We start from the raw sequence: 22,414 nt of genomic DNA, 5'->3' as shown, positions 1-22,414 counted from the left end.
GCCAGGTGTTGCACTATTGTCATTGAACTCAATGAAAAAACGCATATGCCTCACACTGTGGTCATTGGAGCCAATTGGAAAAAATTATAACAGGTAAAAAGGTGTCTTGACCTGTCGTCCTTACAGTGGCCTTCCCTCATAAGTTTTGATTCCAGCCCCCACATTTTTCTGTATGTTATGTTAAGTTATACCGTTTTCTAAAGCGCACAGCTGCCCCAGCAAAGGGGCGTCCCAGCGCTGATAGCAGAAACCTGCAAAGCTACCAGAAGGAAAGCCTAAGGCGGAGGAAGGAGGTACGTTTTGATTGCCTTACGAAATGACAAATAGTTATCTATGCCACGAATATGCAATGGTAGCATTTTCCAAAGTATGGCTGCCAAAGTACAAAAGGAACGTTTGCCTGTGCGCACCCTCCTCATCCGAGGAACAACGTCAGATGCTGCCCCATCGACCGAAGTTGGCATGCTAGAGTGTAAGGTGCTAGTAAATTAGCCAGGATGCCTAGCAAAGACTAACTCTACACCTTTGGCCACAGGCAGCCAGTGTAGCCGACGGATGGCGTTCGTCGAAGAACACATTCTAGGCAAGCCAAGAAGAGTTCTGGCAGCAGCGTTTTGAACCCTCTGCAGTCTCAGAATTTCAGCCTTATTAGTCCCCAAATAAAGTGAACTAGCATAGTCCAATCCTGACAGGATGGAAGCCTGCACAATACCCTGCCTAATGGGTGGGTCGCAAAACCCCAGTATCGGTTTTATGCCCACGCAATGTGCCTAAGCAGGTCCCTGCCACTTTCTTGGTTTGAGTCTGAAAGGTAAGGGCAGAGTCCACCCAGACTTTTTACCACCTGTTTAGGGGCGGGTGCACATCCCAGGGAGGCCGGCCACCAGTGTTCACTCCACAGCTCTGGATCTCTCCCTACCAGCAAGACCTCCGACTTGCTGGCATTGAGCTGGAGACAGTTGGCAGTCATCCACTCAGCCTCGAGATCGCTCCAGAACTTAAAAGCGCCCTGTGCATGGTCATCCGTGAGTGCAACTACCAACTGAGTATCGTCTGCGTATGATACCTCTATGAGCCCTCTGCTCCTGGTCAACACTGCCAAAGGTGAAACATAAAGATTGAAAAGTGTAGGGCTCAAAGCTGAGCCCTGTGGCACCCCATGTTTGGAAGTATGGGACATGGAAGCAAAAGGGGAAGCTGTTACCTGGAAGGTCTTCCCAGCAAGTATATTTTAGTTGGTCATAGGTCTCTGCTGACCACTGCTAAAGTGCATGTGCTTCTTCCCTAAACATGTTTGTGGTTGGTGTATACCTGATTCACTTATTCATTGTACCTGTAAGTCCCTTGTCAAGTGGTACACCATGTGCCCAGGGCCTGTAAGTTAAATGCTACTAGTGGGCTGCAGCACTGATTGTGCCACCCCCAGAAGAAGCCTTTTTAATCTGTTTCAGGTCTGCCACTGCAGTGCATGTGTTTGCAGTTTACTGCCACTCTGACTTGGCATTTAAAATGACTTGCAAAGTCTTTAACCCCCTTGTATTACATATAGGTCACCCCTAAGGTAGGCCAGAGGTAGCCCTATGCATAGGGTGCCATGCAAGAAAAAGGTAGGACATGTACCTGGTTGTTGTACATGTCCTAGTAGCAACAAATATCCATATGCATTTTTTACTACCCTGAGGCCTGCTCCTTTCATAGGTTAACATTGGGGATTCCTTGAAATACCTTTAAGCTGTAATTCCTGATTCCAGAGGAATAGCTGCTTTATGTTTTATGTCTTTGGATTGGTAATGACAAATCCTCTTTACAGGTGAAGCTGGATTTCCCACTACTAGTTTAGGAGTGCAACTTTTAGAAAGTGGTAATCTTCTTCTCTTAGCTCTTTGTGTGCCTTACAGCCTATTTCCAATACACGTCTGGGGTAGGGTGACAGCTACACTCTGTGCATTCCTTCTAGACAGACACAGGATACTTCAGAGCATCTACAGTCATCTGCATACTGATGGGTCTTCCTGGGCAAGAGAAAAAGGAAGAGGAGACACCTACACCTCAATAGGTATTGTCTGTCTTTACACAAAGCACTGATCAACCCACAATAGATAGGCTGCCTGACCGGACTGGGCTGAAAAGGGACCTGTGCACTTCAAAGGCTTTGCAGTCATTTCTACTTCAAAGGATCTTTTGGGTACAAGTACTTGGTCTCTGACCCTATCTACTCCGACTGTACTGGACATGTAACTGAAGCTCTGCTAGAAGGACTCAAGTGGACTGCTTTACTGGAAGGACTTTTCTGCTTGTTGCTCCGCTGTCTGCTGCTCTTTGACTCTATTGAAGGAGAGCTGGACTGTGCCATATGCCAGGTGATCTCCAAGGACTTGTTGGCTTGTCCCCTGTTCAAGAAGTATCAGGGACAACAAAGACTTTGTTTTTCCCTAGACAGCAGCTGGGCGCTGCCCTTCATGCCTGAGGAGCTTGTCTACTATGAGGGCTTCATGCCTGAGTAACAGTGCAGTTTGTCTATGATCAGTGCTTCAAGCCTGACTGACATTGAAGTTTGTTCATGATCAGCGCTTTGTGTCCGAGTGATAGTGGAGTTTGTCTACGATCATCGCTTTGTGGCCGACTGACAGTGGAGTTTGTATACAATCAGCGCTTCATGTCTGAGTGTCAGTGGAGTTTATCTATGATCAACACTGTCCGATAGGCAGTGGAGTGTGTTCAGGAGCAGCAGTTCGTAGCTGCTCACTGACTGAAGTCGCCCCACTCCTTCCCGACACCACCAAAGCCCACCCACATAAGGAGAATCCACGTTATGTGCGTGCTATGCCGGTGGCCTCCCTCCTTTCCTAGATGTTCGATATGAGGCAGGACCTATGGGTGCCTGTAGCCAGCCTGAGCTCCCTTGCTGCGGCCGCACCTGTAAAAGTAACTCGGTCTCAGTGACTGGAATTAATTACTGAATCACTAGCGACTTTTGAGTGCATGGTTCCATCACAATTGTGATCATGTCTCTCTGGTGAGCCGCTTAGGGATTTTTGTCACATTACCCAGGTATGCATGACCGCAGCTAACCTTTTTGAAAGCATTAGTGACCCTTTAAACACTGTTTCGTAATTACACTTTAATGAAGCATATCGTGAGATTCACTGATTGGAGTTTTGTAGTTTCGGTTTTCTTTTGTTCAGAATATATTAACCTATATTTCTAAACCTGTGTGAGTCTTTTTATGATGTAGTCATTGTATTACTGCATGTATGTGTTGCACAAATACTTTACACATTGCCTTTTTAGAGAAGACTGACTGCTTTGTACCAAGCTACCAGAGGGTGAGCACAGTTTATCTTATTGTTTATCTATCTTACCCGGCTAGAGTGGTAGTTCCTACCTGGCCTGGGTGTGCTCCTTAGCCAGCCAGGAATCCCAGTTCTAACAAAGTTGAACCGATTTGTAGGGGAGCACATAACTTGCGTAATTCTCTACAATATAAATAACTGTAATCACCACAAAATGTCTTGTAATTATGCATAATTGTGTAAGAAGAAGCATAATCCAGCATTTTGCCCTATGTACACCCTATTTTACATCCTTGTGTCCAAAATGGGTTAAGGATACAAAATAGCACTGAATGCAACAGTACACAAACAGCAGTAACCAACAGCCTCTCACTCTCTCTTATGTATTGTTCCTGTGCTCCTGCAGTATCCTTTTTGACCCAAATCACGATTAGTTACTCAGCTTGGGTAATTGTGTATTTTTTGACATCACAGGAGGAATGTGTAATTGCTGAAATTACTCCGATTATTCCAGCATGATAAAAATTTCTACTAGGCCTACCAATTTGACATTCACAACAAGACAAATGCAAAAAGAACAATTGATGGACAGAATGATGAACAATGTCATACATTCACCCCAGTACAGAGATCTCGGCCTAAATCCATAGTTTTTATGATCACCATGCTATTCCAGTTTAGACCCAGCTATATGTAAATCAGCCTTGACCCTGCACCCAATGAGAACAGTCCAGACTGAACTGCCAGGCCAGGTCCTCCCTGGACTGGAAACAAGCATACTTGGACCGGTTTAGGGCTTTCAGCCCTCATCAGCCAAGATAGCTTGAATCCAGTGGTATGGAGAGCACGGGACCCACGTCTGGGCATAACCGTCCCTCTCGGGGTGACAAATGCAAACAAGACTCACAAGAATTGTAGTAATGAGAGGCACTTTTGTATTCAGTTGACAGTATCTTTTCAGTAGTTCCTCAAATAAATGAGCAGCTCCTCTGTAAGTCGGTCGGTTGTTCTTTTCCAGGAAGCTACCTGGTAACAAAGTATGTAGTTTGACTGCAGGCACATCCAAAAGTAAATAAATAACTGGCAGGCAAGTCCAGAGTTGAGAAGCTTCTTCAATGTCTTGACCAGGAAAGGGCAGAACCTCCCTAATGTCGTTTAGATTGGTGAATGTGCAAAACCTTTTGCATACTCCACACCTGATACCTTTAAAACCAGGAATGTCACAAAGAGAGGAAAGCCAAGGAACTTTGCCGCAAACTTCATTCATTTTAAGGTACCACTCTCCTGTTACATCATGGTTTAAATAATAATACAAACAATCAATCAATCATGCCATTTGTATAGCGCACTACTCACCCGGGAGGGTCTCAAGGCACTTGGGGGGAGGGGTATGCTACTGCTCGAACAGCCAGGTCTTGAGTTGTTTCCTGAAGGCGAGATGGTCCTGGGTCAGCCGAAGGTGGATGGGGAGGGAGTTCCAAGTCTTGGCAGCCAGGTAAGAGAAGGATCTTCCTCCGGCGGTGGCTCTTCGGATGCGTGGTACGGCTGCGAGAGCGAGGCTGGTGGACCGTAGCTGGCGGGTGGGCGTGTAGAAGGTCAGGCGGTCGTTGAGGTACTTGGGGCCCAGGTCGTGGAGAGACTTGTGTGCGTGGGTGAGGAGCCGGAACGTGATCCTCTTGTCGACGGGGAGCCAGTGCAGGTTCCTCAGGTGGCTGGAGATGTGGCTGCGTCGGGGGACATCCAGGATGAGTCAGGCGGAGGCGTTCTGGATGCGCTGGAGTCTTTTCTGTAGCTTGGCTGTGGTTCCGGCGTAGAGGGCGTTTCCGTAGTCCAGTCGGCTGGTGACGAGTGCCTGGGTGACAGTCTTCCTGGTCTCGGTCGGGATCCAGCAAAAGATCTTGCGAAGCATACGCAGGGTGTTGAAACACGATGAGGAGACGGCGTTGACTTGTCTGGTCATCGAGCGGGAGGGGTCCAGGATGCTAAAGTGCTTATGTTCACGTAGTCAAAATGGCTTGCACTCAATTGACACATTTAATTTACTTATAAGTCCCTAGTAAAGTGGTATTACATGCCCCCAGGGCCTGTAAATGAAATGCTACCAGTGGGCCTGTAGCATTTTGCCACGCGCTTAAGTAGTCCTTTTAATTGTCTCAGACCTGTCTTTGCAGCCTGTGTGCAGTTTTAAACTGCCAATTCAACCTGGCAAAATAATAATCCTCTTTACAGGTGAAGCTGGATTTCCCACTACTAGTTTAGGAGTGCAACTTTTAGAAAGTGGTATTCCTCTTCTCTTAGCTCTTTGGGCTAAACATCCCTTTTGAGTAGATATAAGCCACCTTTATGGTAGACCCTAATCAGCCCATATTTCTGGGTGCATTATATTTAAAAGGTAGAACAGGTGTTATTCAGTTTGGTATGTCCTGGCAGTGACACACTCGTAAATTCACTTTTAACTATGATGAGGCTTACCTTTCCAATAGGATAAAGTTGGGCTACCTTATAACATTTAATAACTGCTAACCTTTGATTTGGAACAGTTAGAAATGGCATTTTTGAGCTCAAATGAAATGTAATTTAAAATCCTCTTTAATGGTAAATTTGAATTTTGACTCACTGTTCTGAAAATGCCACTTTTAGAAACATGTTCTTGCCCTATTAGGTGCCTGTACCCTGAACCCTGGGTCACATGACTGTGAATAGAGTGGCTGTTGGCATTTGTGTACTCCTCCCTGACAGTGAGACAAAGGGGACTCGTTGTTGGCAGGATGGGAACTTCCTTCCAGAATAGGAGGGGGAGAGCTGTTCCCTGCCCTACTTACATTTCAAAGGGGCTGCCTCCAGCTCACTCACAAAGAACTTGACACCACCCTAGACCACTTGGAGCCTGAGCAGGGAAAGAAAGGAAATTTCCAGAACCAGATGGGGATAGCCTAGATGTTTATCCTACATCAAAGAACGGCACCAGATATAAATATTGGACCCTGAGATTAACTCTTCAGTTCGCTCTTGGACCTGTGGAGGACCCCCAGAAGGACTGTCTTGCACTTCAGAGGACTGCCCTGCTGTTTAAGGCCTGCTTTGTACCTCGTAGGACTGGCCTGCTGCTACTAGAGAGCTGGCCTGCTGCTTGAAGCCTGCATTGTACCGCCAGAGGACTGCTCTGCTGCTTGAGGCCTGCCTTGCTGCTTGAACCCAGGACTACCAGCATGATGCAAAGAGCCAACTGACTGGCTTCCAGTTCTGAGCTACAGGGACACAAATAGCTCCTACAACCTTGGACCCGGATTCTGCGTGAAGTGAGCCCTGCACTCCAAGTGGCTCCACACCAGTCCTAGATCCTTGGAAGTGGTGATAAAGGGGGCTAAACAGCCACAAAAAGAAACCAAAATGTGTTTGAGAACTGACATGGGACCGGGACCTACCTGCTCGCTGATCCACCCAAGGGGAATCATCGGTCGACCTGACTTTGCTGTAGCTCCTGCTACATTCTTCTCCACAGCAGCAAATCCTAGTTTTAATAAAATTCATAACTGCTGTTCCACTGGTTGAACTTAATACTTTTTAATGCCATTTCATTGATTACATTTCTTAATTGGTGTGGGATGTTACTTGTGTTATGTTTGCACTTTATTATAATTTGTGTACTGCATAAATACTTAATGCATTGCCTCTAAATTAAGCCTGACTGCTTTTGTGCCAAGCTACCAGAGGGAATCTAGAGTACAGGTTTATTAGTGAAATCTTATGTTTCACCCTGATAGGGATTGTAGTTGTTGCTTGAGGAGGGTTACCACCTCCCTCAACCAAAAACCCAATTTCCTACAAATGGGAACTCTGCACACTTCACAAAATGCAGACATGATAAAACAAAGATGCATTCCCCACCTCAAGCCATTTACTTATACAAAAAGTAAAATACTATCTTCATCCTTCTAAACAAACCGGGGTCCTTTCAACATATGAATATTCTGTTTGTGTGTGTGTTCTACATATCTGCTTGTGCATCTCTTTGCAACAAGGTGATTATGAATGCTATATGCTTTAAAGCAGAATCATTTCAACTCATTGTGTTCATTGTGCAAATCTGAAGTGCCTCTGAAACCAATCCATACCACTTATCTTTATTTGCTTTCCTCCCCTCATAATGCATACAAAGACAAGATGCTGATATACAAATCCAGGCTCACACTCTCAAACACACACCACTTGAATGTATGTTTTCATCTCACTTCATCTCAAGCATGGCAGTTTACATCACTCTGAGAGGCTGCAGTGCAGGGAGCAGGAAATGCCACAAATAACAAGATAGAGGAATCCTCCAGAGCCTCTCTCAACTGTACCCATCAGGCTAGGGGGCTACCCTTTCATCTGGTAGATGCGCTCAAGAAACTGAAGAAAAAAAACTTTAAACAAACGCAAAAGTAACTTCTTATTCCTAACTAAAAGGAAACATGTGGATTAAACGTATGAAAGCACGTGCATTTCAACCCAATGTTCAGTATGTGTATAGAGCAGGTTGATAATATTTTGTCTTTGCAACAAGATCAGAAACCGGGTTGGTATAATACAGTCCTCACATTTCTGGAATGAGCTGGACAAGTACAGTACTCGCCTTATGACTATCCTATTTCTAATTGACGTGACTCCTGTCACATCACATTGTTTAATTCATTACAATAATTTTTAATACAATGATGTATCTATCCCACTGTAAACAAGATTACTAACTCTCTAAATAGCATGCCATTTACAAAAGCAATTGACAAATCACTCATTGATGCAGGGTTTGCATAGTAATACCGTTTTTTAAAAGTGGTCCTTGATGTTTGCACAGTCTGTTTCTGCCCTCGATAGGAAATTTGGAAAATTGCTGGTAAATGGCAAATAGAAAGGTTTCAGACCTGTTAGTGCTCCAGTTGCAGCAGGTTATTTTACAAGAGATGGGGTGGACATACACACTCACTCACACCCATTCTTTAACACACTCACACATACACCACTCACTCATAAATATATTCAAACATAACACACGTACCAAACATAAAAAAGACACAAATCGTACCTTCACTAACCCTTTCCAGGATGTAAGCCTCGGAGGTCCCAGGAAGGCTGGGACTGCTGCCTTCCCTCATTGGCTGACTCCTCACAGATTTGCATGGGGTCAGTGAGACTCCCGACCCCACACCAGGCAATGACGAGGTGGTACTGATGACAATGAGACCTGGGCACTTTAGGTCTTACAATGGAAGAGCCCTGGTCCGAGGCAATCAGTGACCCAACCCCTCGTAACGAGGAGGAAGCCCACAAAGCATTTTGTCTGGCTGAGGAGGTCAGGCCCACAGGGCTGTAAAAACCTCAGGCAGGCAAAGTTCCGCTCGAGCAGCCAGAAGTCTGCAAAATGTAGCCCAGGTCTAGCTCCTGGCTGCCTGACCTGAACAAGAAGAGTGTCTGTCAGGCTGACCTTTTTTCAGCCTGACAGACCCTCTTCTTGCCAGGGAAAATAGTGGGCGTGTGGCCCTTCAGCTCAAATGGATGTGCCACAGCTGCTGTGGCCTCTAATAAATTATTCAAATATTACATGCCCGCTGTAGTACAGGAAGCATTCAAACTTGTGCTGGCACACAAGAAATACACAACATAATGTTTCAATATTAATTGAATTATTGTGATTCTTGAGTAAAATACATGCAGAGAAATAATCAATAGAAGGTAACAGAATAGTGTGATCAGCAATGCAAGAATGCTGAAGAAAACAAATAGTTCAACCATTATACTGTTACAGAGAATATATGCTTGCATATAAATACTGTAATGTATTGTACCAGTTCCACTGACAGATGTAGGCAGGTCAACTCTGGGGAAATTTATCAAGGGAAAAGATTGTGAATTTTGGTGTATTAAATACAGATTCTGCATGTTATGTCTAATTTGTAAATTGAGAAATCAGAATGGGTGAGTTATCACACCTGAAAAATACTTCCCCCAATGTAATAGTACTTACAGGGTCTGGTTAATACCCATTCCATTTTGTACAATTCCCTCATCAGTGTGTACCTTGCTCTTCTACTTGAGCCCTTCGCCTCCTTTAATCCTAACTGCTGCAATAATCCCAACATGCAATTCATGTTGAATTTGAAAACCCATTGGATCTTGACTCATGTACTGTTGGACAATGTCTGCAAGCAAATTAGCACTAGGTGCTATTGAACCCCATCAATAAGTGCATGTGGAAATTGGACCAAATTTCACCAATCCCCCCCAAGCAACTGACCATAAGAGTTATGTCCATGACCATCCCATTTAGTTCATGTGAGCACTCAAGTGTTGGCTGTGTTCCTTATTCCTTAAGTAACCCAAGATTACAATACAGTTTTTAAATAATGCCACACCTGTGCTGAATCTCCTCATACCTTGTCTTCCCTTGAAAGATTCAAGTAACCATACATTTGGTGCTTTCCCACCTTGACTACACTAAAGGTGGGGCCGATTCACAGAACTAATCTGAGATAAAATCCTAAACTTACTTAAGTTAGGACTACTAACTTTACTACTACTAAACTGGGATAAAATCCTAAACTTAGTACTTTTGGTATTCACAGAAGGCATTTAGTACTAGTAACGTTAGGAGTCCTAACGTTACTACTACTAAATGCCTTCTTTGAATACCAAAAGTAGTAAGTTTAGGATTTTATCTCAGATAAGTTCTGTGAATCGGCCCCTATATCTTGGCTCTTCTTTTTAAAACTTGGCAAATCACAGAGACTTCAGCTAAACAACTTCTTAATATGCCTACTCTGACTCACACCCTCCCATTCTTCACATCCTTGCATTGTTGCTTGCGGCTAGACACTTCAACCTCAAAGCAATGTTCATTGCATATCAAGCTACCTAAGTAATGGGACTACTCTTCCTTCAACATTAACTCTGAACATTTCACCAAACATGGCCATTATGCTCCAGGTTGGTCCTTCTTGTGACCAGTTTTCACATCAGAAAGTGGAAGAAACTGCTTCTCCATCCAGACTTGAAAACTCTGGAACTTGATTCCTGCAAGAATAAGAATTGGCGATCAATTGGAGTATCAGACAACTAGCTCTAAGTTCTATTAAATAGAAGAGCAATGATCAAAAATAAGGGCTTGTATGAATTTGCCTATTCTCACTCTCTCCACAACACATCAAAGGTATGAGCAGTAGCATAGCTGTACTGGGCTTGAACCGGATGCTCACTCATCATCTCCAATACAAGATTCACCGCATCCAGCACCCTTGTTATGACTCTGAAAGGGTGCCTAGGAAGCCAGTGCACGCTGGATCACTGAGAGGACTCCTCAGGGGTGTGCAGCGCTATATAAATTCTACAATACAATAGAATGATTAAAATGGATAAGCCATACCTCAGCTGCATGTTTTTCCCACTGTAGTGCCTCAGTATATTGCAAAGCATGTAGCTGAAAATGTACCAAAAAGGCTGTGCTATAATTTAAGAAAAAATCCATCTTTCAGCAGTATATGCACGGGAGCTCTTCCAAGAGCAGAATGTAATCATGCTGCAACCCCAGGAGACCACTCCAGGGAGTGCGCCTGTGGCTTTCATTTCATTACATGCAGACTTTACTACAGCCCCAGACCAGGACACAATTACATGCACGCAGGTTGAGCTGCAGTGTCCTGAAGTGAACTGTGTGTTGTGCAGAGAGAGGCAGGACTGCCAGCGTCAGACGGGGTCCCTTCACTGCAGACTTCACCATAATAACAATATAAACACTGGCGCATGGAAAGTATTAAGTTACTGTTAGGCGTGCCCATAAGAGTTGGGTGTTTTCTACAGTTTTGTTTGGACAGCTGCTCACTCATATCAGTCTACAGGTGCAAAGCATGTTTCCTCTACAGAAGAAACACTCACCATGGTTATCTACACACCACATATCCCTGAGGCGCATTATCCCTTGTGAAAGAATGTCGGAGCACAAGTAGATGTGAGCAGCACACGAGTAGCCCTCCTAGGGAAGAAATGGCTCAGTGCCCTCAGGAACAGTATATTCCTGTCCAGGTTTTCCTTACATGAACTATTAGCTTGAATTTAATAGGTTTAAGTGCAGCGAACTAGCACTAGTGTCCCAGAGTTATTTATTTATTTAATCTGGTGTCTCTGATAACATGTAAACCTCTTGTCACCCAGGTTGAAAACCTTGGCCACCAATGTAGTGCTCCATGTTTACCCATCATATCAGAGTAAGATAGGTAAGTCAACCTCACACATTGTCTTATTATTGAAGAATCAGATGTTCAGTGTTTAACACATATCAGTATTTGTCGGATGAGCATTGACTTAGACCAATATTTTTATATATGCTTTTATATTTTTCCCCTTTTCCATTTTAACCTTTTTATACAGCACTTAACTAATCTCATAAGGCATGTGAGCGCTGTGGGAGGCTGGTGGTTAAGGAACACCATTGTCCATGGAGCAGATTTTTGTATCCCCTGTCCGAACCTTTCAGCTTTCTTTTTAGTCATTAAAACTAAAAAGTGTGTCATTACAATGCACATCAATGTCACAATGGCTTCAGCTTGGTCTTGACACTCAAAGCTTGGATGCAGGACTACTTGGACCTGTGTGCATAGAGGCATATGGGAAATGTTTCTCTTCCACCTCACAGCAGATTCTTTTAATTGACTCACTATAATCACGAGACTGATTGCCAATAAAGTAGCCTGAGAGTCTGGTCAAGTAGAGAACACCAGATTTAAATTCTAATATGTGTGACTCAAACTACAATGCTTTCAAACTGGATAGGAAATCCGGATCTCTCTGGATATCGTAGGATTAGTGTCATCATTCTAAAACATTGACCACACTTTAATCACCCAGACAGCCTTTCTGCTTATCAAAATGGATGTACAAAGTGATCAGGAGTCTGATTCTGGTACTCTCCTGATTGGGTCCTCATTTAGGAAAGGCTTGTGTGAAAATCGATGGAGAAATTTGTAGACTACTCCAGTGATGCTATTTCTCATAAAACAGAAGGAACGAAAACTTCCCAAGCCCTCTTTACAAGTAGCTGTTAGATTCCTATAGGGCCAGGAGTTGACGACTCTATTGGGATAATGAGACCTGTGGTAACCCACCCAGAGACTATTGATGCTCGAATTAGGTGGAGTCTCCCTGTGAAATACGGGGGCTCAATGAGGAATAGCATGGAGAACCAGCACTGGATTGGCTAATTCCTTCAGGAATCCTCACTTCCAAGGGAAAACTTAGAATGCCACAGGGAGTATCCAGTAATTCCATCCCAGGTAATGATGCAATGATTCTTCTGGTTTTGGTATCTCCAGGAGATACAGAGATATGCCTTCAGGAATCTAAGAATGAGGCTTTCTGGGACCAAAAAGGACTCTGATGGGCTGCCACTCTTGTTAACTTTATCCCCTATTGATGAGCTGGTGGTAATGTGGCTCAAATCTGTGATGTTTAATGTAATATGATATTAAGGGAATATAAAATGTGTAACTTGTCATAAAAGTATCTTTGGATCACTAATAATTGTTATAGCTATTGTAGTTTGGTGAAATATGTGTCAGATTTAGTAACATTTAACAGCAGGAAAACTTGCTGCCCTGTGTCAAATGGAGAGAGCAGGAATGTGTAATATTTATTATGATATGGCATATTCCTGATCTCTCTTTGTGCTGGCGCACTGTGTGCAGCGTAATGTCATGATGCAAGGGTGCCTGTGTTTTTGTGCGTGCAGGAAAGGACACAATCCTGCACATAAACAACGCTCAGAGGCATTTTCCTCTTTCAATGTGTGCTGCAGAATGCAGCATGCCTAGAAGGGAGAAAATAACAAGGAAAAATGAACATATTTCTCCTCATTATGCCTCAGTTGGGATGGTGTAACACTCTGGCGCATTCCCAGGTTTACTACCATTAGTAAATCTGGAATGCACCAAAATCCATGAGTTGAGGCGTGGGAACACCCACACTCCACCCATGTAACGCCTTCCCAATGCAGAGTAACGCAAGCCAATGATTTGTGCTACACAATCCCACACACTAAGCCACACAGACCTCGCAAGGTGGCTTTGCTTGGCCTGGTAAATATTACCTAAGCCCTTGCATTGCCTTGCGTTACCTTGTGTGGCGCAATGGCAACGCAAGAGTTTAATAAATCTGGGCCATAGTCTTTTCCCAGATATTGGGTTCTGACCATCATGTCTTTGATAGCCCTGTGGAGCCTCCAGATATATGTTAGTGGGTGCATCAATAGGAAAGGACAGCGCAAAAAGAGTGTGATTAGCTTCACGTCTGCTGTAGCACATGCTGTTAAGGTGGTGAAAAACGGCACAGGCGTTTGTGGAACATTAAATGAAAGGAAAAGATCCCCTATAGTAATTTGCAGTCAGAATTAGGCCTTGGCAAAAACATTTTTATGCCAACAATATTTTAAAAAATTGCAAATTTAATGTTATGCAAGTCTCACAACATTTTCCATAAAAGACTCGCTTGTGCAGAAGATGTCTTGAGTCAAACATTTTCAACTTGCTCCGCCCTGGCTCATGCACTGGCTTCCCATTTAAGTGAAGGCCTCAACATGTGCTCAAGACAATAGGGACTGAATGGCTTACCCTACGACAAAAAAAGAGGCACATGATATACCAAGCTGATGTTATGCAATACTTGTCCGCAGCACATGAAGAACAATAAAACATAGTATCTATCCCACTGGCTTCCCACCCTACTTTTGACTGGGTTATGGGCCAATGGCTGTTGTGCATCAGGAGACATCTGAAGGGATATTTCTGCGCCATCTGTCTTGACCAACCCAATACCCCACTCACTAAATATATTTGAAGGCTTTGCCACTAAGTCCCTCGATAAGAGATGCCTTGACCTAGCACTGGCAACTACAAGTGTTTCCAAGCTTATAATTATCGGGTCCTCAACCTCCAGACCCAATAATTATGAGCCCGGAAAGCCATTCGTGGAACTGCTGGGGCTACAAAGAGCTGCTGTAGCATGTGCCCACCTGCATATTTCAGCATGAGGGGAGCAAATGAAGCCCCCTGCAGCCATAGCTGCCCCTGTCTCTTTTCACACAGGCTTGGGCAAAAGAAAAAGCCCCTGTAGCATTTTCCACCTGCTGTCAGTAGGTGGTAAATGTTTGTGGATTTGCGCCCATAATTTCCCATAGAAGGGAAAAACACATGCAGAATTGGACCCAGTATTTACCAGTTTGCATGTTATTTGCTGTTCCAAAGGAAACAAACTCATAGCTCAAAGGGAGATAGTAGCGAGAATCACTAATTTCAGCCTCAATGTCTCCTCATTGAATTATTGTTGCACTCATAAGGGCGCCCCACTGAAATTCCAACACATTCCTGCACAAATATTGAATAGATCGATTTATTAGAGATATGATAATATCTCTAAACAAATTGATGTATTTAAGTCTGGGATGTGTGTCCAAGGCTGCCTGCCCTGCCTCGCTCTGAAGCAGGAGACGGAAGCCAGGCAGTAAATCAACTCTCTGAATTGTGACGCATGACACAGGATTTACCATTCTAAAGACTTCTTGCCATTGTAGTATATGGTAGTTTCCAGTATAAGCCAGTGATGCGTTCAGCGTCACTGTTTCGGGCTTTGGAGTCTCTGTCCCTGCATTGTACAGATGTCCGGCATTCACAGACAGATTCCGTCCTTTCCCATTTGTCACATGTAGGAGTTGATGCAAGCACATGTGATTTGGTGCTTTATCCTTGGCAATGGTGTCTTGGAATGCTAAATTATGGCTACTGTCCCTAGAGGAGAAGGAAATGTATATAGGCAGGTTGTGTGAAACTAGAGCAAGGACACAGGGGAAGTTAACAAGACTGTCTCATGTTGCCCTCATGCTTCATCATAGGGTGTTTGCTCCTCGTTGGACCGGCGCTGCAATGCACAACGGGTCATCTGAAGGGTCACTTTAGAGGAGATCTTTGGCTGAGAAAAGCCGTTTGATAAGTGCAAGAAATATTGTAAGTGGCATGGTGTTATAAGTGTGAAGATGTGAATTAAAACTTATAGGGGAGGTCACAAATCATTCTTTAATAACTGGACCGCCCTGTCATACTAAAAACATTAAACAGGTCAATGTGACTAATAGGGTCTTAAGGAACCCTGGTAGTCAGTACACTACGGTGGGGTCAAAAAGTACCCTAGTAGTTGTGCATGAGTATCCGCCCTTAGGTCTCACTCTGAATAATAAGTCAACATGTTTTGCGCCCTTTGGTGGTCATAAGGAACCTTGGCGCTTCGTCAGGACTGAAGAAGGGAGTAATCTATCCCACAAATATATCAAAGTGGTGCCCCTAAATTGCTACCTATTTTACTGTGGTTCACTATCCAACCTGTTAAAAAAGGGAAGTAAAGAAGAATAAAAGTTATCTTGTTCCTGGCATGAGAGCCTCTCCAGGGTGTCCAATGTCGTGGACCAGAATATGGGTCTGATACTGAATTGGCATCCAGACACATCACATAAACACAGGACACACAAAACAAGTAGAAAAAAAAAGACAAACTGTGGCAATGGTTCTCATAAATGTTGTGTCATTACAGAGTTGCCAGGCTGTGGAAATTTCAGATGGCATCTCTGTGTAAACAAGAATCTCCACAAGTTGCAGGCATGGTCTGGCAGGCATTATGAACAAATAGTGGAGGTAGTACACATACACACTCAAATGTTGGTTCGTGGATTATCGTGTAGAGAAACACCAGATGTCTAGATACACACATGTGAGCCTCTCGATGCGTGTCATCATTTTTGTTGTTGACAAAGTGATAAGAGACACGAGAAGCGCATATGAGGCAGATGTGTGCTACTTTGAAATATCGGTATCCTTGCTTCCATTGTCTTAAATCGTGTAATTAGATCTTACCTAACCAAGGAGTTCTAAGTGCCTCCTCAGATGAAGCAGAGGTGCATCGCTCAGTCATGCTAGACTGGGATTGAAGTGAAAGTTTAGATAAAATTGTGTGGACCCCACCTCATTGGAAGTTGTAATAACATAGGTCTGCCTAAGAGTCGCCATTAGTTACTCACATTTAGAAGAGTGACGACTGGTAGACGCACTTACCCTCATCCTCCGTGTCCCCGGAATGAGTCTGCTTTAGACACGAGTAGACTATTTAAGTAAAAGTGTGATTGGATGGCTGCACTGGGGATACGTGCAGCCGCCATAATACCAACGTGCATGTCTGGCGGCCATCATGGAGTGGTGCTGTAGCCCGTGTTGGTGTGGCACGTGTGATGCTCATGTCTGGTGGCCATCTTAGTTCAGTTAAGGGCCCAATTCACAAAAGTAATTTGAGACAAAATCCTAACTTTACGACTTTCTGTAGTCACAAAAGGCATTTAGGAGTAGTAAAGTTACAACCCCTAAATGCCTTTTGTGAATACCGAAAGTCGTAAAGTTGGGATTTATCTCAGTTTAGGAGTAGATAGGAATCCTAACTTTACTACTCCCAAATGCCTTTTGTGAATCCTGAAGTTAGGATTTTGTCTCAGTTTAGGAGTAGTAAAGTTAGTAATCCTAAATTTACTACTCCTAAATGCCTTTTGTGAATATCAAAAGTCGTAAAGTTAGAATTTTGTCTAAGATTACTTTTGTGAATCAAGCCCATATTGTTTAGGCAGTAAAGGTTACATAAGTGTGGCGGCCATGTCAGGATGTTAAAGGATAGATTAAGAGCTAATTAAAAGATGTATGTATGTATAAATTTATCCACAGTAAAAAAGTAAGGGTTCCATAAGAAGACCACAAAGACATATCATAGGTAAAAAAACAACAACATAGGTTCTAGAGACCTGTCTCAAGTCAAATTTTGATTCGCTATAAGAGAGGAACGCCACACATCACATAGATTAATTCCAGTTTCTTCACTCAGTACCCAAAGAACACTACACATTGCCATACCCTTGTATGTTAAAACCCTTTTACTAGGGACACTTTACTTTGGGTTTCCCATATATACTATCAATATTTTTTCACCATGGGTCACTTTGCACTGGCTGCTCACTGGTAAAAGAACAAAATTTGTCCTGGGACCAGTCTCTAGGATCCTGTGTTCTCTTCACACTTATCACACCTCCCCACTTATAATCTCTCTAGCACTCATCAAACGGCTTTTCTCAACAAAAGATCTCTGCTAAAGTGACTCTTCTGGGGACCCGTTGGGCATTACAGTGCCGGCCCAACGAGGAGCAAAGGCCCTATAATGAAGTATGACATCCCTTTGGGATGTGTGAAGGCACCATGAGACAGTCTAATTGACTTCCCCCATTCCCTTGCTTTAGTTTCACACAACCTGCCTATATATATTTTCTTCTCCTCCAGGAACAGTAGCCCTAATTTTTAAAATGTATGATTCATACTAAGGAGCAGGGGCTCTGGACCTTCAAAACCAGCTCCCAGACCCTCTCCTTTCCTTTCGTTTAGGAAACCTTTTGAGACGTGTTAGAATGCTAATCTTATTTAGTTATTTATAGGTTTTATATAGTGCTAGCTAGACCTTAAGGTATCAGAGCAGTTAACATGATCATGAAGAACACTGTATAATCAAGTTGCATACCATATGATGCGAGACACATTAGATTCTAGTACACACATAAAAATATACAAAGAAAATAGTTAGACAATGAGCGTGGATTACCATATGCAGGCAATAAGAACAGTATGAGTTAAGGGAGAGAATAAACAAATAGACAGCAGAAGCAAACAAAACAACCGATTGTAACAGAGGGTCTAGTTCTGTAAAGAGAGATAATTAACAAAGTTCAGTATGCTTAAGTGTTAAAGTATATTGTGTTATGTATATTGTGCTGATACCCCTGATCACTCTAACCTTCCCCACGTTGACATCTCATGCCCTGGCTGCCATTCCTGGCCCCTTTAGAAGTAGTACAGCTGTATAGGTTTCTCAGTGAAATTGATCCAAAAGATAAGTAGGGTTTTTGTTTCCTTACAAAGTTGATCCAAATATCTGAGTCAAGATCAAAGGGAGAAATATATGCTTATAGCAAAGATATACCATCTGTTGCATGGTGAAAAAACTGGCCCTTACTTCATGCCCTTAACATTGATGCCAAAACCATGGATTGATTTATGAATAATTACTGTTAAAAATGTTAAGGCAATGCATTTCAGCGATTTAGTTCCTCTCTTATTTTACATGTTTTACTTAATCTTGCATTCTGTTAGCTATTGCTCCTGCATAGTGCATATGTAGAGCCTTGCCAGATGTTCATGAGAGGATTTGATTGAGAGCTCTGAAGGCTGAAGCAAAAGCAAAGTGCCTGTCAGAGGGTTGACTTCGCTGCAAAGTGCACAGAACAATGGTCATGTATTCCAGTTGCAATTGAAATTTTGTGGAAATGTATGTGAACGGGGTACACAGATAGAAAAATATTTACCAAGCAAAGGAAATAAAATACTTGAATGTGAGTGAGTGGTGAAGTGTGAGAGATGCGAGGAAGTGCATTCTGTGCAGAGTGAAAAGAGGGTGCTGAAAAGCAAAGAGAGATGTTTCAAGATGTGGAAATGGATGAGATATGCAGAGAAAAAGGGGATACATATCTAATATAAAGCACACATAACTGAAGGCCAACACTCCTTCCAAAGGCCTTAATACTATTTATTTCACAAACTAACAATTTCAGAATTTAAACATTTGCAATGTTAATTATTTATAACAAATCATTGTTGTTACTCGTATATCTTAATCAGCTAACAACAATTGATAAAGTCAATCATACTGACAGGTTTAAGGTGTATGGCAGTTGCTGTGTTATACATCTGGATGCAATTACACCTCAGAGAGAAACCAAAATACCGGTCTGAATGCACACTACGGGAATCACAGAAGTTACATGTTCCCTTTTAGAAAGCCCCCACTTTTTTCATACCTCTTAAAGACCTGTCTGCACATATTTCTATATGGTTGATTGCAGTCAGCAGCTGTGGGTGCTTCCTGAAGCACGGTTAGAGCATTTTATTTCAAAGCGGAGGCCGCATACTCTGTAGGACACGGGGCAAGCACCCGCTTTAATGGGCTGAAGTTGTCACACTGTACAATTTGCACATTACAGTGACTATTGAACATAATGCAGTAAGATATGGGGCAGTTTTTAATGTGTTTAGAATTTCAAGACTATATACACAGCTTTATAAACCTTGCTTTATCACTAAATTCATTTGCTTTAAAACGCAGCATTTACCAATCTTTTTTCAATTGTTTTCTCCACCCTGGACCACATGTTTGTCCATTATGATTGTTTATGTCCCTCGCTACATAAAAGTCATACCTGACCTTTACACCTCACCACTTTCAAATGTCACCAGCCACCACTGCTCAGAATAAGGCCCTTAGTGTGCCAGTGAGTGATGAGGTTTAGCCGAAACAGTGCACACTTTTCAGGAATGGCCTGGTGCCAAGTAACACTCCAAGGGCCAGATGTAGGTGTCTGAATACCGGTCGGAAACGGCCGAAAATACAGATTTTCAGCCGTTTCCGACCGGTATTTGGACATTGGTATGTAGGGCTTTAAAAAACATACAAATTCCGTAATTTTACCGAATCGGTAATTTTACAGATTCGGTAAAATTACCGATCGGTAAAATTACCGAATCTGTATTTTCTTATGTAGGTAGCACTTTAAACAGTGCTACAGGGCCTTTAGAATTCGTTATTTACCATGGAATACTATTCCATGGTAAATAACGAATTCCAGTGTATATGCACATCTGTGCATGTACACCTGTGCCATGTGGCACACAGACATGCCCTAAGGGCATGTCTGTGTGTCACATGGCACACAAGCCAGGAACAGGGGTGCAACAGGGTGTCAAAGTGACACCCTGTCACCTTTGCAAATTCGGTAATTTTACAGAATCTGTAATTACAGAATCGGTATTTCCCAATGATTCCTACGGGCTTCGAAGCCCATAGGAATCAATGGGCAATACAGATTCGGTATTTACAGAATCTGTAAATACCGAATCTTAACGATTCGGTATTTACAGATTCTGAAATACCTACATCTCCCCCCTTCATATTTACCACTTCTTAAATACCGAATCGGTAACATTCGGTATTTAAGAAGTGGTAAATAAGAATTACCTACATCGGGCCCCAAGTGCGTACTTGTTGGGTCTCAACCAATCCTAACTCATAAATGTCACCTGAGTCTGCCTGACGAATATAAGAATGGAAGATAACTTCCATCAAAAGGCTCTATTAAAGTTCCCTGTTTACGCTACTCACTATGATCCTGTAAAGACCTAGCACAGTTTCAGCAAACAGCTATTGTATTCTTTTTGTGACCTTAACCAAAGCCTGTCTCAGGATGGTTGCCTGTGTAATGTGACTGCTTAGGAACTCTTTCCAGCAGGCAGAACCTATAGAAATTATCTGGGAGGTGTTATGTTTTGCCTTTTTCTGTTTTAGGAGTGCTGCTATCTGATGTTTTCCAGCACAGACATACACACCTTCAACCAGCCACTGTGTACTCTCACTACTACAAAGTGCAGCAGCACCTGATTCTGCATTTGGCTCCTGTTATCCACAGAAGCCTGAAAGACTACAGATGGTCAACAGATGGAGTAGCTCACATGCTTGTTTGTGTACAGGATGCGCAGTATTAGTTCTTTTCAAAAACTAGTTGCTGGGAGTTGTGCACCTGGCAACAACACATGTTTGGCTGATAACTTTACGGGCAGCCGTTTTCAACTGGTATCCTTTATAGCGCACATGGAGGTGTTCTTCCTGAACGTATGCTACAAAGTGATCATGGGAGATGTCCACACTTTGATGTATGTCTTGCATCTCTTACTAGAAGAGTCAGCACTTTCCATGCTGCTTCAGTGCATCATTCTTACCCGCTCGGCCACGAAGGACTTGATTACAAGTATGGGAGCTATTTATCCCACATGGTAAATAACAACACCATGGGGGTTGTCATTTATCGGGTGCAATAATAGCACCTATTATGAGTTTCTGGGGAATAACTTTAAGATTTTATGTTTAACGCCCCAAAATCCACATGAAATGGTAATTACCGTATGGTTTTCCCTGTTAAATATCGGCAGGTTTGAAGAGCTGAAATGAAAAAATAGTTGAGGTATCCAACGCATCCAATAATTAATGGATGCAATAAATAATATTCAACACGCTTTGACACAATGTTTGAAAGAATCAGCTGGCTCGTAATCAGGCTCAAATGTAAATAAAATTAATCTGACAGTGATACAATATTATTTGTTGAATATTAATGTCAACTAATTTCGTAAAATTATTTTCAATTTAGAACAACATAAAAAGGCTACAGCACTGTTAACTTAATTATGAAATACATCTTTAATTAAATTAATTAAATCCTTAATTTAAATAAAATATATTCAAATAATTTTTCAGAAATTTCAATAAAAAAAATCCCACCAAAATAATAACAAATATGTATTATTGTACATCAATTATTATTGAAAGTGATGTATGAAATTAATTAAAACTAATTTAATTATATTTAATAAACACATTTGATTTTGAATAAGTTTTAAATTAAAAAACATTAAAATATGACCTGTCTATATTGTCTTCTGAATACATACCATATAATTTTGTATTTTTTTTTTTAATTATTTTATTTTTCCTTTTGACCATCAGTTACACAGCAAATAGTGCATCACATTTATCAGTTTTTGTTGAGACATTGGACATCTTGTGATTATAATAGAAGTTACACATATAATCATTAATACTTACACCTTGTCAATTCCAGTGTACAATTAAGTGTGTCTATGTGTTAGCATAACCCTCCTCCATAGCAGCACTGCTCCCCATACATTCCGTCTAGTCCCCATGGGAGGCACTCATCCGAGTACTGCGGTATCAACATCATAGATATTCGTCAGTTCATGTCACTGGCTCTGTAGTTCCCTGCAAGTATTGCACGAGCGGCTCCCAAAAATCCCTTGGTCTCAAAGCCTGTGGGATGTCTTCTACGTAAGTCTCTAACGTTTCCTTGCAATAGGTCATATCTTTGATCCAGTCTTTAAACCTGGGTGGTCTTTTGCTTCCCC

This window comes from Lissotriton helveticus, chromosome 4_1 (assembly GCF_964261635.1).
Source record: "Lissotriton helveticus chromosome 4_1, aLisHel1.1, whole genome shotgun sequence".
Lineage (NCBI taxonomy): Eukaryota > Metazoa > Chordata > Amphibia > Caudata > Salamandridae > Lissotriton > Lissotriton helveticus.
The sequence above is the reverse complement of the archived record's forward strand: the minus strand, read 5'-3'. Positions refer to the sequence as shown.